Source organism: Mus caroli, unplaced genomic scaffold (assembly GCF_978045245.1).
Source record: "Mus caroli unplaced genomic scaffold, Mus_caroli_1 scaffold_12, whole genome shotgun sequence".
NCBI lineage: Eukaryota > Metazoa > Chordata > Mammalia > Rodentia > Muridae > Mus > Mus caroli.
Window position 1 is genome coordinate 119,678,233 of NW_028227267.1, and position 18,112 is coordinate 119,696,344.

Sequence of the window (18,112 nt, forward strand, 5' to 3'; positions counted from 1 at the left end):
TTTTGACTCACAGATTGGGAGTTTGTGTTAACCTCCTTTCTCCTTCCATATGGGATATATTGAATGCCTTGCCGGCATTGACTTCCCTAACTTTTAAAGTACACTTACTAATTCACTTGGGCAGATTTCTTAAAAACGAACGACCCCTGAAAACCCTTTGAAATCTGGTTGAGTGTGCCTGCTAATCTTCCCTGCCGTTCAATCATGTGTAGTGCTGTGTGCACCTGTAATTACAGCATTGGAAAGGCTGAGGATTGTGAGTTTAAGGCCAGGCTCAAATCCTTCCCTATCTTTCAGTAGAAAAAGTTAAAAATTTCTTTTCTACAGCGTTTGATTTATGGTCATTGAAATTTGAGTTGACACTTGTATGATCTGCCTCTTTTTTATTTTTTTATTATTTATTTATTTATTTATTTAAGAAACATGTTTCTCTATGTAGCCCTGGCTGTTCTGGAACACTCTGTGTAGAGCAGTCTGGTCTCAAAGTCACAGAGATCTCCCTGCCTCTGACTCCTGAGTGTAGAATGTACTGCTCTGCTCAGCCTTTTACTCTTTTTAAGGAAATGCAAACAGGCCCACTTAGGCAGTGTGAGCTGGAAGGTGCCAGCCTTGAGAAGTTGGCTCTCATTGTTCTTTGTATTGCCACACTGATTTTGTTCCTTAACGTTTATCATCCTGTAATCACTTAATCTTTCTTCGTTTGCTCTTGCTAAGACGTTGACACACTTCCTTACAGAATTACCCGCAGTGAGAAGGTAAGGTCTTTGGAGTCACATTTTCTATATTTCTTTTTCTGTGGGGTTTGTTTTCTTGAGACAGGACCTCACTTAGCCTAGCTTGGCCTCAAATTTGCTGTGTACTGGAGGAAGATTTTAGTTTCCTATCCCCACCCCAGGGCTGAAGACTGAGCCTGGGGCCTTGTACTTGTTAGACAAGCACTCTGCCTCAGAGCTAAATCCTCAACTCCGGCTCTACTTTCCAAGTGCTGGCATTATAGGTATTCACCACCACACCAGGTTTGGATGTTATATATTGGATATGTGCTTTTTTAGATAGTTTTTTTTTTTTTACAAACAAATCTTGACTGAATGCCTCCTGTGTAGGGGGTGAGTACAGTCTCAAGTGTTTATGAAATTTCATCTAGTAATTAGGCAATAACTTTAAAAGACTGTTGAGAAGTTTTGGTGGTGAAATAAAATAAAATAGACTGAGTTGACCAAGTCCATATTTTGACCTTATGCCCTAGGCAACTATTGCAACTTAGTCATTCAGTCCTCATATCAAGCATATAACTCGACTTACAGAAGATGGACTCAAGTCCTGAAATGTTAGATGACTTGCTTAAAGCCATAGACCTAGTAAGTGTCAGTCTTGGGAATTGGAAGTCTAGGCCTGGTACATTGAGGCAGAGCTGTACCACTGAGCTACACTGCCAGCTTCCTAGAAACAGTCCATACTCTTATTTATATCATGCTACTTAAGTTAAGCATTGTTTCAACGAGGGTCAGTTAGATGGCTCAGTGGGCAAGGGCCATTGTTACAAAACCCTGGTGACTTGGGTTCACACTTGGAACCCAAACAAAGGTGGAAGGAAAGAATTGATTCTACAAGGTTGTGCTCTGACCTCTACCATATACACAACCATAATAAAATAGCAAAAAATTCACACAACTGGACCTAGAGATATGGCTCAGTCCTTAAAAGCACTTACAGAGGATCTGGGTTTGATGTACTTACAACCATTAGGAGTGAATGACATCAGATATACATGTGGTGCAGAGACATACACACAGGGGAAACACTCATACACACACGTTTAAAAAAATAAAATCTTAAGAATAATATACTTTATGAAGGATGAGGTGACCTTTTTTCTAGAAAAGAAAAAAAAATAGTGTTGTGAGAGAACAGGCCGTGTCCTGGGTCCATGTCCACTGGGAACACTGAGGACGTGAGAAAAGTCCATGGAGGCTCTCGAGCAGGGCCTGGATGGTGCTGGAGAGGAATCAGACCGTTGCCGACTTGATCTCATCATGCTGCATTTCTTAGGGTAGTGTTAATCACTTGGTGTTGCAAGGTAGAGCAAAGGACCATGATATTTTAGACTCAGGCTAACAGGAGGTAGGTTTCAATCATTGCTGCTGTATACTAGCTGGGTAACATAGAAGCTATCTTTGTGTGTGAGCGTGCACATGTTTGCTCATGCATGTAGAGACTAGAGGTCAGAGTCAGTCACTTCCCACTGATCTTTTTTTGGACAGGATGTCTTACTGAATCTGGAGTTCTTTGATTCAGTTAGATCGACTAATCAGCAAACCCTGGGCTTCCTGTCTCTGTTTTCCCAGGGATATGCTGTACCTGGCTTTTCCAGGGATCAAACTCTGGTCCTCACACTTGCATAGCAAGCGTTTTTACTGACTGAGCTGTCTCCCTAGCACTGTTTTGTTTTGTTTTGTTTTTCAAGACAGGGTTTCTCTGTGTAGCCCTGGCTGTCCTGGAACTCACTTTGTAGATCAGGCTGGCCTCGAACTCAGAAATCCGCCTGCCTCTAGCACTTTAAAAAAAAATTAAATTACATTTATTTAGTGTAGGTGTGGGTACCATAGTGTGGACAATATTCAGAAGTTAGTTTTCATCTTCTGCAATGTCATCAGGCTATGCAGTAAGTGTCTTTGTTCTCTGAGGCAGCCATCTTGCCTGTCTCCCCCCCCCCCTTTTAAAAAAGATATGAGCACTTTTTCATGATTTTATTTGTTCCATGTGCATGCAGTAGCAGAGCAGACGGTAGACCCCTGGAAACTGGAGTTAGTTGTAAGTCACCATGTGGATGATGGTGACAGAACCTGGATTCTTTAAAGAGCAGTATGCACTTTTGGTCTCTAAGCCATCATTAACCTCCCTCCTTTGTGTTTTGAGGTAAGATCTCATGCAGGCTAGGCTGGGCTTGAACTCTCTGTAGCTGAGGTTGACCTTGAACCTCTGATCTGCTTCCTGTGTGCTGGAATAAACCACTACAGCAGGTTTATATGGAGCTGGGCTCCTGTTAGCATGTACTCAACCAACAGAGCTGTATCTTGGATGCATGGGATCTCTCGTGTTATGTTTCTTTAATGTGTCAGCAGAGACTGCATCATGCCAATGTTGTTGTCTTAGCACAGTGTCACAGTAGGTGCTGAATGTGGGGTGGCAGAGTGCTGTCACAGTTGTGCCACAGAGCATTCCTCCTCTGACCTTCACCATAATGGGGGAACAGCTTCTGGCCTCCTGTCCATGCTTCCTATATGTGGACTTGAACTGCACTCCACCACTCTGTTAGAAGTGGAACCTTTCCAAGATTTTACCCCCTCTTATCTCCCTTTCTATTTCTGTAAATCTTCTGGATGAAAGGCAGGTAGCTAACTCTTGACTAGCCTAGGAATTCCAGATGTATTTAGATTTAGGATATATGTATTATCGGTGGCAGCCGGAGACTGTCCCACCCTCCTTGTACAGAGGCGCTCCCTTGACTTCTAGGGACCTGTACTCAGGTAAAGCTGGAGCCTCAATTTTGCTGCAGAAAAGAATTTTAAACTGAACCAGATGGAAGCAGAGTTAGAGTTTATTAAAAGACGTTTCTAACATTTCTAAGATTTAAGTGTGGTAGTTAAGAGAAAGAGAAAGTAAGACATTCCCAAGTCTTACACAAGAACACATATGGGCTTTTGGAAGGAAAGGTGTAATTAAGTGTCATCACAGGAGTCCTGTCTTCTGCTTTCATGGTTTCTGAAGTTATATTTCAAGAGTTGCTAAGGAGCACAGTGAATCTTGCAGTGACTCCTGTTACTGGATAGTGTTACAGCTGATGAAGTACAACTGTAAATAAGAAGGGTTGCCAGGTATTTAAGATTTTTACTACAATTTACTAGTGGATACAGCACTGAAAACAAAAAAGAAAAACAAAAACAAGAACAGAACCCCAAAGCCTCCCTCCCTATATCATTCAGGGTTCTGTAGAGAAACAGAAATGATAGAATCTATCTATTGTTGCCTGCCTGCCTTATCTATCTATCTTCTTTCTTTCTTTCTTTCTTTCTTTCTTTCTTTCTTTCTTTCTTTCTTTCTTTCTTTTCTTTCTTTTCTTTCTTTTCTTTCTTTTCTTTCTTTTCTTTCTTTTCTTTCTTTTCTTTCTTTTCTTTCTTTTCTTTCTTTCTTTTCTTTCTTTTCTTTCTTTTCTTTTCTTTCTTTTCTTTCTTTTCTTTCTTTTCTTTCTTTCTCTCTCTCTCTCTTTCTTTCTTTCTTCCTTCCTTCCTTCCTTCCTTCCTTCCTTCCTTCCTTCCTTCCTTTCCATCCATGCATCCATCCAGCTATCTAAGATTTATTAGAATGGCTTACAGGCTGTGGTCTAGCTAGTCCAATGACTGTCCAAGAACCCAATAGCTGTTCAATCCATGAGGCTGTATGTCTCAACTGGTTATCAGTATATACTGGAGTCCCACTGGCTCTATTGCCAGTGAAGGAATGGACTTGCCAGAGAGATGGAGAGAGCAAGGAGAGAGAGAGAGAGAGAAGAGAAGAGAAGAGAAGAGAAGAGAAGAGAAGAGAAGAGAAGAGGAGAGGAGAGGAGAGGAGAGGAGAGGAGAGGAGGGGAGGGGAGGGGAGGGGAGGGGAGGGGAGGGGAGGAGAGGAGAAGTGAGGTGAGATTCCTTTTCTATATCCTTTGCCAATAGGAGCTATGGTCCAGGTTAAAGGTACCTATCTACTTAGGTTTTAGTTAATTCCAGATGTAGTCAAGTTTACAACAAGGAATAGCTACCAACCCCCACAGCCAGTAACCTTGACTTACCAGTAGCTCCTCACAGGGGAGTGAGGCCTTTAGCGTTTGTCCTTTGGGGGATTTTGTGAAGGTAACCACAGATGCTCTGAGTTCATGATTGCAGTGGCTGTGCTGTATTTGGAAGACAGGGTGTCACAGTGCTGTTGTCCATTTCCCTGCTCTGACACTCTTTCTGCTCCCTCTTTAGTGATGCTCTCTGAGCCGTTGAAGGGGTCACAGAGATGTCCACTTAGGACTGAGCACTTGACAGCCACTTGCTCTCAGCATTTGGACTACTTATGAACCTCGATATTAGCTGCCACCTACTGAAACCAGAAGCCTCTCTGACTAAGGCTGAGGGACACTGGTCTATGGATATAAACATAGATATTTAGAAGGTAGTTTGACAAAATGTCCATTTTTAATTAAAAATTACTATTTTCCTTTACATGTGTTTGTATTTTGCCTGCATATATTTCTGTGTACCGTGTATGTACCTTGTGGCTATGGAGGTCAGAAGAAGGCATTGCATCCATGGGACCTGGAGTTACAGATGGTTGTGAGCTACCATGTGGGTGCTGGGAATTGAACCCTGGTTTCTCCATAAGAGCATCCAGTGCTCTTTAGTCTGTGAGCTCTCCAGTCCAACAAGATGTCCATTTAGGAAAACAACAATCGTGGGTCCCCTATAGCCTTCCCTACTTTGTTAGCATTCTCTCTATAAAAGAGTATTACGTATGTGAGCAACCTTCACAGAAAATGTGGCTAATTGTGTTGGAATTATTGATTTTCAGCTGGCAAGAAGCTTCAACCAGATTCCTGAGTTGGGAGTTCCTTCTTGTTCCCATGTCCCCATGCCCCCATAATTTGTGTTGTATTTCGATTCTGTCTCATATTGAGTTCACATTTAGTCTTTACTCGATTTGTAAAACAACCTTTAAAACACGTTCTGTTTAAATACTTTTTTTTCTAGCTACATTCAGTGGCTAGAGGTGTTAGTTTTATGGTAATTGCAACAGTTTATTGAGCTTTTATATGCCTTAAATGGTTTTCACTCCCTCTCCCAGCTCTGAGACTGGTCTCTCGAAGGCTCAGCTGACCTCTAGCTCTCTCTGTAGTTGAGTTTGCCCTTGAACTTCTTATCCTTTTGCCTCCATTTTAGAGTGCTGGAATGACTGGTGTGTCCCACCACATCTTGTTTATGCAGTATTGGTTAACCAACCCAGTGGTGTGTGCATGCTGGCCTAACTAGCATTCCATCAACTATGCTATATCCCCAGCCCTTCACATATTTTATCCATGTAGTAGCTAGGTCAGAAATCCCAGCTTTACACAAGAGGAAACTAAGCTTTAAGCAGTTAAGTAATTTAAGGATATATAGTTGACTGGAATAAAGTCTGAACCTTGGACTGTATGTGTCCAAAGCCTTGCTTTTCCAATACTGTTTGTCATCTGAATGATAATCTCATTGTGTGACATTGTCGCAGTTTGAAAACTTAACCTGTACTTTTGAAAAGCTTAAACATAGCTATTGTTTTAGGATTGGCCAAAGTTACTTTGAAAAAAAAAATCTAAGCTTATTTCAGAAACTGATTTCTACTGTAGTAAAACATTTATGGCAAAAAAATATTTGATGGCATTTGTTTATTTGTTTATTTATTTAAGTCAGGGTTTCTTCATATAACCCAGGCTGTCCTGGAACTATTGTGTAGATCAGACTGACCTTGAATACCTCTGCTTTTTGAGTGCTGGGTTTAAAGGCCTTGGCCACCATGCCCACTAGGCTGGTCAATAGTACATTTAAACTTCTACATTTTGGCTATCATTTGTTTCTTCAGTTCAAAACAGAGGAAAAACATGGCAATAGCTCTGTTCTAACTATAAGGGACGTTGGTGACATCTTTGATCAAGAGAAAGGAAAAAACAATTGCTTAAACGGGTCTGTGGTTCATCTATATATTTATTTTCATTTAAAAATTTTATGTGTATGGTTGATTTGCCTACATGTATGCTTGTGTACTACATGTATGTACTACCTATGGAGGCCAGAAGATCCCTTGGAACTTGTGATGGTTGGTATGTGCTTGGACCATAGAGTGGCACTATTAGGAGGTGTGGTCTTGTTGGAGTAGGTGTGTCACTGTGGGTGTGGGCTTAAGACCCTTATCCTAGCTGCCTGGAAGCCAGTCTTCCACTAGGAGCCTTCAGATGAAGATGCAGAACTTTCAGCTCTGCCTGCATAATGCCTGTCTGGATTCTGTCATGCTTCCTGCCTCGGTGATTATGAACTGAACCTCTGAACCTTTAAGCCAGCCCCAATTAAATGTTGTCCTTATAAGAGTTGTCTTGGTTATGGTGTCTGGTCACAGCAATAAAACCCTAACTAAGATAGAGCTAGACTTCAAGACAGTTGTGAGCTGTCATATGGGTGATGGGAATGGAGCCTCTGGTTCTAATGGAAGAACAACCAGTGCTTTTAGCCACTGAACCATCTTTTCCATCCATCCACCCATCCACCCATCCACCTATCCATTCATCTATGTTGGTAAGTAGGTGAACAGGGACAAAGGATGTGAATGGAATTTTAAAAAAAATTTATTTATTTATTTATTTAATATATATTAGTACACTGTAGCTGTCTTCAGACACACCAGAAGAGGGCATTGGATCCTATATAGATGGTTGTAAGCCACCATGTGGTTTCTGGGAATTGAACTCTGGACCTCTGGAAGAGCAGCCAGTGCTCTTAACCATTGAGCCATCTCTCCAACCTGTGATTGGAAATTTTAGACAGAAATACAGGGTTTCACAGAGGTATCTGTAGTTATAGGTTGACCAAGGTACAGTGTGTTAACTCTTCACTACTGATGGGTACCCAAGAGATAAAAAGGAGAGTTGGTTACTTTGACTCCCTGTTGCAGAGGTCTTATTTAATGATCATGTGTTCTACTTCTATGGGTCTAAGGTGAGGCTGAACATCATAGTGGAGAACACTGGGGCAGGGCAGCTACCTCATGTTGGGCAAGAGGCAGAGATCAGGAAGGGGCCTCAGACAAGATAAAGTCCCCAAGAACCTGCCCCTAATGACCTTTCTTTATCCAGGCCCCATCTCTGGATATTAGCGCTGATGGTACTAATGATGGCTTCTCCACAAGTACCATAAAATTATGAAGCCACCATTAGAGTCAGAGCTCCCAAGATCCAACCACCCTCAAGACACACCTTTGAATATTTCTGTCTTGGGTACCAAGTCTTTAATTCTTGACTTGTTAGGGGCATGTTTTAGACTCAATCCATAATACAGGGGAAGAACATTCAAGAAGTAATTTCCATCCATCCATGTCTGTCTGTTTGTTCTTGTAGCTGTCTTTTCACTTAAAGAATATTTAAAGGTATTTTTGAAGCATCTTTTATGTGTCAGTCATTGTGACAGATGCTGATAATACTGGGGAGAAACGGGCTGGAGGTGCATAGTAGTTTAGAACACTTGCTACTCTTGATACTTGTATGGCATTTCACCACACTCTGTAACTCCAATTCGAAGGGATATGAAAGTTTCTTTTGACTTCCATGGGCATTACATGTATGTAGTGCACTTACACAGAAAATAAAAACAAATCTTTAAAAATACAACTGCAGGGTGGTGGTGATACATGCCTTTAACCCCAGCACTTTGGAAGGCAGAGGATGTGGATCTCTGTGAATTTGAGGCCAATCTGGTCTCAGATCAAGATCCAGGACAGCCAGAGCTATACAAAGAAACCCTGTCTTCGCCTCCCAAGCCCCCCAAAACCAAAACCCCAAAACTAACATCACCCAAAAAATCCAAAGACCAGGAGACAGTAAAATAGTTTGATATAGATACAGAGAGATCAAGGATTAAAAATTAAGGTTGGGGAAAGAATTTTGTAAGTTCATTGGATTTGAGTGAGAAGGAAGTCTCCTTCAACAGAGTCAATATATTGTCAGTGGGCATAGGCTTAGATGCTTCAACAGCATGATATAGTGGTATATGCAATAATACTGCTTTTGCTTTGAGGATACTAGGATCGTAGATGCCTCCTGCAGACTTTATGAGGGTCTCCTCTCTCTCCACAAACATATTAATAGGTCTGATGCAGTGATCATAGCTGCCCTGATTTAAGACAAGATGTCTGTCTGCCCAACAACATTTGCTGAACCTTAGATTACTTTTGTTGCTCATCTTACAAAATCTTCTTTATTTCAGCTTTCAGAATTTTCCCTCTTGATAAACCTCTTCCATACATTGTTTACTTTGGCATGCAAAGGTCTATTGCAATGATCTGCTTTTTGCACATATGTTCTTATCTGAAGAATCTCTCCAATTATTATTTAAGTTGGCAACTGTTATCCTATTATGATAAATCTTGATGATTAATTTGATTTGATTAAGTCTATACCTTATTTTAGATGTTGAGGCAAATCCTTAGAGTCAGTCAGTCAGGAGGATCTGACCTAATAAATGGCCATGTTGCTAGGTTTAAATTCTGAATAGACTCTTGTAAGGTAGTGGAACTAGGGAAGATGGTGCCCAGCTGAAGAAGTTGGTCACTAAAGATGGGCATTCGTGGTTTTTACCTTGCCCTATCCCATTCCTATTATTGCTCCACTCTGCTTCCTGTCCATGGGCACAGCTCTGCAATGCTACATGTGTACAAAGCCCAGACATGGTAGTAACTGTATTAAAGCCTTTGTGTATGGCTGTGGGTCTGATAACCTTTTATGAGTAGTTAAATTCAGGTAGTCTCACCTGAGAATTCTTCTTTTATAGCTTGGAGTCCCTTACTTATTTGCTTGTGACTTAACAAAAATCACCTCCTTTTGCTTCTTAGAAAAAAATTTCAGGGAGTAGGAGGTAGTGATAATGTTGGTTCTGGGTAGGAAAAAGGGAAGGCACTTTGCTCACACGGCTTTGAACATGAAGGTAACCCAGCCTGCATGCTGTGGTCTAGGTGACCAGCATTTTGGATGGAGAGTATGCCACGGCAAAGCTGGAAGATGGGATTGTATTTGTCATAATCAAGGGGTAGATTTAAGTGCATGTCATATAGTGCATGAGGGGGGATGCTAAGAAATGAGGTAAGACAAGACACAGTCATCTCAACTCTCGTTCACAGTTTAAAAATGAGAGTCCAGCTGGCCTTTAGGTAGGGCAGGCTTGTAATCTCAACTACTCAGGGAACTGAGGCAGGAGGATCACATTTCAATCTGGGCAACTTAGTTAAACTCTTGAAAAAAATGAGAGGGCTGTAATGTACAGTGGTTGAGTGTTTGCCTAGCACAAGGCGGGTCCTGACTTGGTCACCGACACCAAACAGACACATAAACTGGGAGTCTAAATGGATGTTTTGAGCAATAAGATTCACATTTTGAAAAGAGCGTGGCTGATGTCTAAGGAGGTGTTTGAGTGTGAGTTCCACGGGGAAAGTGGAAACAAGGAAACCCATCACAAGGCTATTGAAGATCAACCCGAGGCGATGGTGACTTGTTTAGATTATAGTGGTAGAATTTGTGAGGACCATCCAGATTTGGAATATATTTTGGAGCTAAATCCAATAGTACTTGATTGTGGCCTAGGATGGGAAGGAATTACATGTAAAGATGGTACCAAGAATGATTCTTTAGACATAAACACAGAAAGGTACATACCACATTGTATGGTTTTGCTCATGGAATCTCAATAGGTGCCTCCCAAGAGAAGAAGAGTACTTTACTGGGGGAAAACTTTCATGACAGGATGTAGATAGTCCAATGTTGTGCAGGCCTTCTGCAGACAATTGCAACTTTTGTGAATTCTTGAGTACAGTGGCATTTCACAGTTCTTCACAACCCTCTGGCTCATCAATTCTTTCCATCTTTTCTTCTAATGATTTCACCTGAACATGGAAGGGACATGTTCACTTAGAGCTGAACACCCAGTAATCACTTTATAAGCACTTTGACCAATTATGAATCTTTGCAGTTAAGGCTGCCTACTGCAAGAGAAATAGCCTAGCCAATAAAGGTACCAAACCTGCTACCAAACCTGATGACCCGAGTTCCACTTTCTGGTACCCGTATGGTCAGAGAAGACTGACTTCTGTAAGTTGTGCTCTGACCCTCACATGCACAGCACATGCACAGCACATGCACACACATGCACACACACTTGCACATGAAAGGAAACTAAAGGTTTTTTAAAGGAACTCCTCTGACCAAAGCTGAGAGCAGTACTAGTTTATGGAACTAAATATAATTATTTTGAATGTAATTTGAAGATACCATATAATTTAGAAAACAAGAGCATAGCTTCCCCTACTAGGGCCTATGTTCTCTATGCTTTGGGCATTTGACCAGGTTTTCAGTACCAGACATAAACTCTTTACTGTGGAGTAAACCAGAAAGTGACTGGTTATCCTGTAATAGACTTCCCACTGTTGTAGCAGGGGCACATCCTGCCTCTTTGGTCTGTTGGGTATTGTGTGCAATATCCATAACTGATTAAGACTTGGCTTTTCTTCTCCAGCAGTCTGCCTTGTACCTTTTTAAGCTATGAGGGCAAGCCAATAGGGTGAACACTTCTAGCTCAGTTCTAATTTGGTTTCTTTGTGTCCTATAGCTAGAGCCTGTGATGTCATCATTAACAGGATGTTACTGTTTAGTTCTGAAGGCAAGCCAGCAGAAGTGGCAATAATCTGTATTATTTTTTTGGGGGGGTTCTCAGGATGTTTCCTGAGGAATGACTTGTAGACAGGTAGCCTGTCTCTGGCACTTGGATTTGCATTTGATAACCTATGGCTTCTTGGAGCATCTAAATAGGCATATGTAGAGTGTCTCATTCAAACTTGAGAAAAGTTGTGTGCGTGTGTGTGTGTGTGTGTGTGTGTGTGTGTGTGTATTTGGAAGTATAGAGATAAGAGGACAACCTAGTATGTCATTACAGGGTTTCATTGGCTTGAAGCTCACTGGTAGCTTGACTGGCTGGCCAGTCAAGTATGTCTTAGTGCTTTAATCATACCATATTAATAAACTTAGTCATAAAAAGAAAAAAGAACATCTATGCCTCTTAGGTATAAAAATGACTTTGATTTTTATAATAGTAATGAAAGTGAAGGAAGTAATAGACTAGATAGCTGTCTCTGTGAGTAAGGAAACTTTATCAGGATAAACAGAGCTTACTCTAAGCCAGGCAAGTGCCTGTAAAGTCAGCACCAGGGAGGCTGAAACAGGAGGATTGCTGTGAGTTCAAGGTCTGCCTTAGCTACATTGTCGTATTAAGGCATCCAGGGTTCCATAGCAAGAGCCTGTCTCAGTATCATCTTAGCATTGCACAGGTAGAATACCTTCGTGAATATACAGGTTTGATACTGGGGTTTTTCCTATTGTATTTAGCATTTCAATGAGGGAAAAAACAAAAGAACAGAGGAAACGTTCAGTCAGTCAGTCAGTCAGCGTCCCTCTCTGGCTGGAGACTGCTATCAGTTTTAACCTCAAGAATGCTTGTAGTTCATTGTGTAGCTGCAGTTCTCCAGACCTGCAGAGGTCGAGCATCTGGGGTGAGTCCAGCTGTCTGTTTTACTCAGTTCGTCTTCCCAGTGGTTCTGATGCATTGTGTAGTTTGAGAGCCACTGCTCAAGAGCAGGGCTATAAAGTTGTCATACTATATAAAGAGAATTACAAATGGATTTTTAAAACTGCCAGCATTTGTATTTTAAACATTAAAGGACCAATTTTATTTCAGAAGATAGCTCAGTCAGTAATGTTTCTGCCATCCAAGAATGAGAAACCAAGTTAGGCTCTCTGGAACCCATGTAAAAAATCCTGGTGTGGTGTCCGACTGCAGCCCTAGTGCTGGGGGAGCAAAGCCAGACTAGCCAGTCAGTCACCTCTGGGTTCATTGACACCCTGACTTAAGAGGTAAGGTGGAAAAGTATGGAAGAAAGACCTTGGCTTCCACACACACATGTACTCACATGTACATGTACCTGCATGCAAATGTGCATATGCACAAACAGGTACACATCCATATACTATGCATACATTTACACAAAAGAAAAAGACTAATTTTTATCTTTAAATCAATAAAAACTGAATACTCGGGTCTTTTTTTTTTCTTTTTAGATTATCAGTGGAAAAAAATTAAAAGATTAAATAAAAGTAGAAGCACATGGACTTTTGTGAGTCTGAGGTCAACACCACAAGCTTAAGTCTAGGCAGGGCTATAGAGTTAGACACTGTCAGAAAAAAAAGGTTAATAGAACAATGCAGTGATTTTTTTTTTTTTTTGGCTTGAATTTCAATTGTAGAGTCAGGTATAGGATAGAATTAGTGTTCCTACCAGTTGAGAGGAAGAGGCTGGTTTTAGAGCAGTCATTCTCAACCTGTGGGTCATGACCCCTTTGGCAAACTTCCTTCTCTAAAAATATTTACATTATGATTCAGAACAGTAGCAAAATTGGAGTTTTGAAGTAGAACAAAAATAATGTTATGGTTGGGGATCCTCACAACATGAGGAACTGTATGAAATGGTAGCAGTGTTAGGAAGGTTGGGGACCATGGCTCTAGGGACTGAGCAGGGCTGAAGAGAGCACACAATTACTCCTTTCAAAGTTGGTTCTCAGGCAAATGGAGCCAGAACAGAACCCCTGGTGTCTTAGTCAGGGTTTCTATTTCTGCACAAACATCATGACCAAGAAGCAAATTGGGGAGGAAAGGGTTTATTCGGCTTACACTTCCATGCTGCTGTTCATCACCAAAGGAAGTCAGGACTGGAACTCAAACAGGTCAGGGAGCAGGAGCTGATGCAGAGGCCATGGAGGGATGTTCTTTACTGGCTTGCCTCCTCCTGCTTGCTCAGCCTGCTCTCTTATAGAACCAAGACTACCAGCCCAGAGATGGTCCCACCCACAAGGGGCCTTTCCCCCTTGATCACTAATTGAGAAAATGCCTTACAGTTGGATCTCATGGAGGCATCTCCTCAACTGAAGGTTCTTTCTCTGTGTTAACTCCAGCTGTGTCAAGTTGACACAAAACTAACCAGTACACCCTGGCTCACCCTTTTGTGTAACCCATAGAACTTCATTATTATGGCAGGTAGATCTGTCCTTCAGAAATGTGATGGAATACCTATCACATCCTGATTTCTGGAAAGATAAAACAGTTTTACCTTGAGCCATCACTGTATAGCTTCTAGTTTTAGCCCTGGTCATCTGGGCCTGGAGCCAAAGCTTAATCAAAAGAATGGTTACCTGTGATTCTTATCAGGGAACTGTTTCCAAGACCAAGTGTGTAATTTGGAGTCAGGCTAATAGCCACCAGGCTCATTTCACATGCTCAGTATACGCAAGTGGCTGGCTGCCATATCAGACAGTGCAACTCAGGTTGTGTCACTGAACTGGCTCTCCCTTGAGGTGAGGGAACTGACTGTGACCATGGCTGGGGCTTGAGAGTCAGGAGCTTTCAGGATTGATGGGGAATTTCTGTAGAGTTGGAGGTGAAGAGATGGCTCAGTGGTAAAGAGTGCTTGCTAATTTTGCAGAGTACTAGGTTTGGTCTCAGGACCTACATGGAGACTAATTTTAGGGAATCTCACACTATAGGCTTAGATTTTTCAAAACCTAGTTTAATAAGGGTTCTTAAACGCTTAACCCTCCTATTTAGTCCACCACCACCAGAGGTAATAGAAAGGAAAGGTTACTAGGACAAAAGAGGAAGTGGATCTGTTTAGGAGTAGTTCTTTGGGACAATTCCAGTCTTCATTGCCAGTATATCAACAGTTCAGTTCACATGAATCAGCAGTGATAGCTCAGTCCACTTGCAAACACCATTCACAAATCAGCAACAGCAGTTTAATCCAGAAGAAACTGAAAGGCTTTGCTCATAGACCTGAGCCTGCACAAAAGCAGCAGGAAACTACCAGAATACCACCAGAAGTTTTTTGTTGTGTTTCTGTCTACAAAGTCACAACAAACAATAATCAGAAAAGAAGGCAAGGCAAACCAGTGCCACAGTACCATCAGTGAAGACCAGCAAAGATTGGCAAGGCGAACCAATTCCAGAGCATCATCCACTGTCTATTGGGTTATACTTATACCCTTTCCAAACATCATGTGTCCTCTCAAGTGTCCGTTCCAGCAAGATATCAGATTCCCCCTTTCCAGGCAGCTTCCAGAAAGCACCACATGTCTGTTCTCAGCAAAACATACCCCTGCATGTCTGCTTCAGCAAAAACATCATCTCATAAGACAGTTTCCGGAAAAATATCCCATGACACAACTGAGTTTCCAAAGAAACCTGGCATTTCCAGTTCGTGACACCTTCTGAAACCGGAAGGCTCCTACACATACATGATGCCCATATACACATTTAGGCACAAACACATACACGTAAAATAAGCAGACATAAGAAAGGAAGAGAGAAAGAAAGGAAGAAAGAAAGAAAGAGGAAGGAAGGAAGGAAGGAAGGAAGGAAGGAAGGAAGGAAGGAAGGAAGAAAGAAGATAGGTTGCCAAGGCTGGAAAGATGGCTCTGTGATTAAGAACACTTTTGCTCTTCCAGAGGACCCCATTTCAATTCCCAGCACCCATATGGCAGTTAAAAATTGTAACTCCAGTTCCATGGATTCTGATACTCTTCACACAGTCATACAATGCAATAAAATAGAAAATAAATAAAATTATAAAGAAAGTGCCCATGATGAGGGAAATAGGTGTGAGTGCTCAATGTCAGAGCAGTCTAGGTACTCTTGGTGAGGAGGGTCCATGTGGTATTCTTGCATACTGGTAGGATGGATAGCAGGAATGGCATGGTCTAAGAGGGTGGTTGAAGCTTTTGAATTGGAGTACATAATTTCCTCATGTTCTAGCTTAGTGTGGAGACGGGGGTGGGAGAATCTCAATTGGACTATGCTTCTCAAATGGGAGCTGTTCTGCTTAGGATGGGTACTAAGGTGAACCATCTCAGTGTGTCTGAAAAAAGAGCTATGTTTGTTGACATAATGTGGCATCCATTTAGAGAGGTGTGTTCCTCAGAAGGTCATGGTGTTCTGTGGAAATGCTGCAGTCAGTTCACAGCTGGGGCTTTTGAGACTCTTGAATTACATGCACAGGAGACGACCTTCCTTCACCTAGACACGCAGACATGAAGCATCAGCTTGGGCTTCTTTTCTTGGCAGGATCGTCTGTGTCTTTTTGAATTAGTTTGTCTACAGAATTATTTTATTTTTGTGTCCTGGTCACCTGAGTGGTGCCGTGGGTATGTTACCTGGCTTTGGTCAGGTTAGAACTCATGTGGAAATTGTTCTTTGAGATGATTGCTAGTGGGTTAACTGGTTTTACTCACAGCGAGACACAACCCCAACCCAAAGGCAGGTGCTCTTTTATCAACAAAGGATACTTATTTTCCTGTTTTTTTTTTCCCCCCAGTGGCTAACTTAGTCTGTCTAAAAGCATGGTCATGTCCTCAGTTTTGGGTTAATTTCCTGCATCAGGTCTGGCTATGGCTGAGGAATGCTATCACTGCTCTCTCTTTGCACGTGAAGACATTTCCTGTGCACTGGAGAGGTGTCAGAGTTGAGATTTGTTCCCATGTTGGAATCTGAGTCTAAACAAGAGTTGTTTTAATGAGGATTATTACTCTTATGGCCAGTCTTAAGTGGCTTGGTATGCTTTTTTAAGGCCAAAGCTGGGCACTTTGAGCTTTTGTAAGATATCTTACCTTTAGGGGCACTTGACAGCCTGTAAAGAGTCATGTGGTCCTTTTAATGAGTCCCTTGGGAACTAAGGAGATATCATGACTTACATTTTAAGAAAGGCCCTTAGGAGTGATTTGTCCCACACCTTACAGTTCTGTAAGAGCAGAGCTGAGCATCAGCCCATGTGTCCCTGATGTTCATGGCTTCATCCATGTGCTACGCTGACAAGGACCCTTTTTTTCTGAAGAAGAGAATCAGTGGCAGTATGTTACCTTGTGTTTTCTTTTTTTTTTTTTTTGATTTTTAATATTTTTATTACATATTTTCCTCAATTACATTTCCAATGCTATCCCAAAAGTCCCCCATAGCGCCCCCCACTTCCCTACCCACCCATTCCCATTCTTTTGGCCCTGGCATTCCCCTATATTGGGGCATATAAAGTTTGCAAGTCCAATGGGCCTCTCTTTCCATTGATGGCCGACTAGGCCATCTTTCGATACATATGCAGCTAGAGACAAGAGCTCCGGGGTTCTGGTTAGTACATCATGTTGTTCCAACAATAGGGTTGCAGATCCCTTTAGCTCCTTGGGTACTTTCTCTAGCTTCTCCATTGGGAGCCCTGTGATACATCCAATAGCTGACTGTGAACATCCACTCCTGTGTTTGCTAGGCCCCGGCATCGTCTCACAAGAGACAGCTATATTTGGGTCCTTTCAGCAAAATCTTGCTAGTGTATGCAATGGTGTCAGCGTTTAGAAGCTGCTTATGGGATGGATCCCTGGATACGGCAGTCTCTAAATGGTCCATCCTTTCATCACAGCTACGAACTTTGTCTCTGTAACTCCTTCCCTGGGTGTTTTGTTCCCAATTCTAAGAAGGTGCACAGTGTCCACACTTTGGTCTTCATTCTTCTTGAGTTTCATGCGTTTAGCGAATTGTATCTTATATCTTGGGTATCCTAAGTTTTGGGCTAATATCCACTTATCAGTGAATACATATTGTGTGAGTTCTTTTGTGATTGTGTTACTTCACTCAAGATGATGCCCTCCAGGTCCATCCATTTGGCTAGGAATTTCATAAATTCATTCTTTTTAGTAGCTGAGTAGTACTCCATTGTGTAAATGTACCATAATTTCTGTATCCATTCCTCTGTTGAGGGACATCTGGGTTCTTTCCAGCTTCTGGCTATTATAAATAGGGCTGCTATGAACATAGTGGAGCATGGGTCCTTTTTACCGGTTGGGACATCTTCTGGATATATGCCCAGGAGAGGTATTGCTGGATCCTCCGGTAGTACTATGTCCAATTTTCTGAGGAACCGCCAGACTGATTTCCAGAGTGGTTGTACAAGATTGCAATCCCACCAACAATGGAGGAGTGTTCCTCTTTCTCCACATCCTCGCCAGCATCTGCTGTCACCTGAATTTTTGATCTTAGCCATTCTGACTGGTGTGAGGTGGAATCTCAGGGTTGTTTTGATTTGCATTTCCCTGATGATTAAGGATGTTGAACATTTTTTCAGGTGTTTCTCTGCCATTCGGTATTCCTCAGGTGAGAATTCTTTGTTCAGTTCTGAGCCCCATTTTTTAATGGGGTTATTTGACTTTCTGGAGTCCACCTTCTTGAGTT

General features: G+C 41.8%; 1 protein-coding gene across 4 annotated transcripts in view; it reads left to right on the plus strand.

Annotated features, from left to right (window-relative positions):
* The window catches only part of Pcca (propionyl-CoA carboxylase subunit alpha), a 411,727-nt gene that overhangs the window by 669 nt on the left and 392,946 nt on the right, over positions 1-18,112 (plus strand). The gene's annotated exons all lie outside the window — the stretch shown is intronic.